This window comes from Elephantulus edwardii, unplaced genomic scaffold, assembly GCF_000299155.1.
Source record: "Elephantulus edwardii isolate Elephantulus edwardi_28Jun2011 unplaced genomic scaffold, EleEdw1.0 scaffold00208, whole genome shotgun sequence".
NCBI classification, from domain to species: domain Eukaryota; kingdom Metazoa; phylum Chordata; class Mammalia; order Macroscelidea; family Macroscelididae; genus Elephantulus; species Elephantulus edwardii.
This window is the reverse complement of record NW_006399958.1, coordinates 4,523,125-4,525,591: the sequence shown is the minus strand read 5'-3', so window position 1 is coordinate 4,525,591 and position 2,467 is coordinate 4,523,125.

The following is a 2,467-nucleotide window of genomic DNA, read 5'->3' as shown; positions in this document are numbered from 1 at the left end:
TAGACACAGAGGTGAGAAAAAGGTCCTTAAATGAGAAACATCTAAATATTAACAGAGAATGGAGACAAAAAACCAAGCTGGCTGAATCTCCTGAAATGTTCTATGTAACAGAAGTATGCTTTGATGCAGGTGGCTTTGTCTTTCTAATGGCAACACTCCTCTACCTTGCTGTGGCTGGTTGAACTGTTATCATGACAATAATACCTAATCATATATCCCTTTTAAACAGTTCTCTCCGTCATCTGTTTCAATGCAGTATACATTATTTATCTCCTCTAAGTGTCTCCCCAGTCCCCATGTCAGTCCTGTTTTATAATTGTTTATAGCAGTATTTGTCCTTTTGTGACTGAGATCTTTCACTTAGCATAATGTCTTCCAGGGTCACCCATTTTGAATACTATTTCAATGAGTTCCTCATTTTTCAGTGCAGCGTAGTATTCCATTGTGTGAATATACAGCTTCTCTATCGAATCATTTGTTGATGGGCATTCAGATTGTTTCCATCTCTTTGCTATTGTGAACAATGCAGTAAACCTGGTTGTGTCAGTTGGCCATCTTGTCAGTTGGCCATCTGAATGTCTTCTTTGGTGAAATGTCTGTTCACATCCTGTGCCGATTTTGCGATTGGCTGTTTGTCTTGTTGAGGTGCAGTGTCTTTTTTCTTAATGTTGAGATGCAATCCATGTTGAAGGCTGAAGTGTTTAACCTTTTGTGACACGTTCTTCAAAACCTCCTCACGTTCAGACAGTATTTCCTCTGTATAATGAAGGCTACTGTTGAGTTTTCTTCCTGCCCTGTTGCCACATTCTTCTTCATAGAGTCCAGCTTCAGTAATTTGCTCAGCATACAGATGGAACAGGGATGGAGAAAGGGTAGAGCCCTGACGCACACCTTGCCTAATCTTTCTTTCTTTCTTTCCTTCCTGCCTTCCTTCATTCATTACCCTCAAATCAGATCTCACTGGTACAGGAGGAGATTGTCCCTCCTTCTCCACCAAGCAGAGCATCTCGTGGATTCGAACCGCTTACCAGTGGGATTTCAGTGCAGCTTCTTGCCACTAGGCCACCAGAGCTCACCAACACCTTCCCTAATTTTAAACCATCTATTGTTTTCTTGCTCTGTGTGCATAATAACCTCTTGGGCTAAAAATAGGTCCCCTGAGCAGTTAATTGCTCTCGTACAAAGATGTTACAGTAATTGTATATTGTGTTTCCTAGGGACATGGGAGACGGCGATTTCTGAAGAGGAGTCAGAGCTCTTCAAGAAAAGACAAATACAAAGCGTTCCAGTTACTGGGAATATCCCAAGAACAGAAGACAATGGTTAGGGCTCAGGTGACTTTTGCCTTGTTTTATGCTCCTTTCCCCCCTAGTACATTGGGAGTGGTTTTGGAACATTTGTTCGTCTTCAAAATTGGGGAGATAGAAGCAAGAGAAAAATAAAATTCAGTGGTAAGGAATTGTATCTTGAAATGAAAGACAAATAATTCAAGGCTACCAGCAACTCTGAGAGAACAAGTGGTCACTCTCTTCCTGTGTCGTTTAGAATCTCTGAAAACCTAGTGGAAGGTTAGCTATGAGTTAATTTCAGCTAGACGGGTCTGTGAGAATTGCCAAAACCAGTCAAGGGTGAGGGCATCCCTCGTGGAGTACAGCCCTGCTAGAGGGGGCACGCCCTTTGGGTCTACTGTACTGCAGTGCTCCAAGTTGAGTCAGAACTTCTGAGCACAGAATCTAGTTATCATCCTTCGACCATCCTCTGTATTGTGTTTTCCATAAAACCAGAGAGTCATAAAAGAAACCTAGTCAACAGCTAAAACTGGGAGGCGATGGGGCTGCATCCTTAAACTGGAGTTTGTCCATATTAGCAGCCCACCCAACACAGATTTTTGAAAGTGAGAGAAACAAGAAAAGAAGCAGAATGAAGTGGAAGGGTGGGAAGACACCTCCTCCAAGAGCTGTAACACCAGACGTGTCTGGGGGCTCAGCAGCTGAGCCTGTGTCCACAGACCTGGAAGGGCCATGGGGAGAGTTGATGGGTCTAATCCCAGAAGGGCCAGTGATATGATTCTCTGTAAGTTCTGTATCTTCATCAGAACGGATGAAGCCCCTCAAGGAAAACAGAGTGCTTCGGAAGGGACAGCGGCGTGGGAATCAGGGAAAGGTTGTGGGCGCAGGGAGATGTCCTTATTATCTGCATCAGTTAGACATATTCTGACCAGGCCACTGTTAACTGCTGGTCAGCCTCCTTCCATTTCATGACAATGGACCGTAACTTTTTGGTAGGATAGTTACACACGTGTTTGTGGAGTGTACGATTATATCTGTTGTTTGTGAAGAAGTGTGAAAAATTTCTAGCTTAAGAAGGCAATGCCACTTATGTATAAATAAACATATATAAAAATATGTCATAGGGTATTATGGTTATCATAAGAGTCCAGGATTAAGGTTGCAGAGTGGAGTGTACT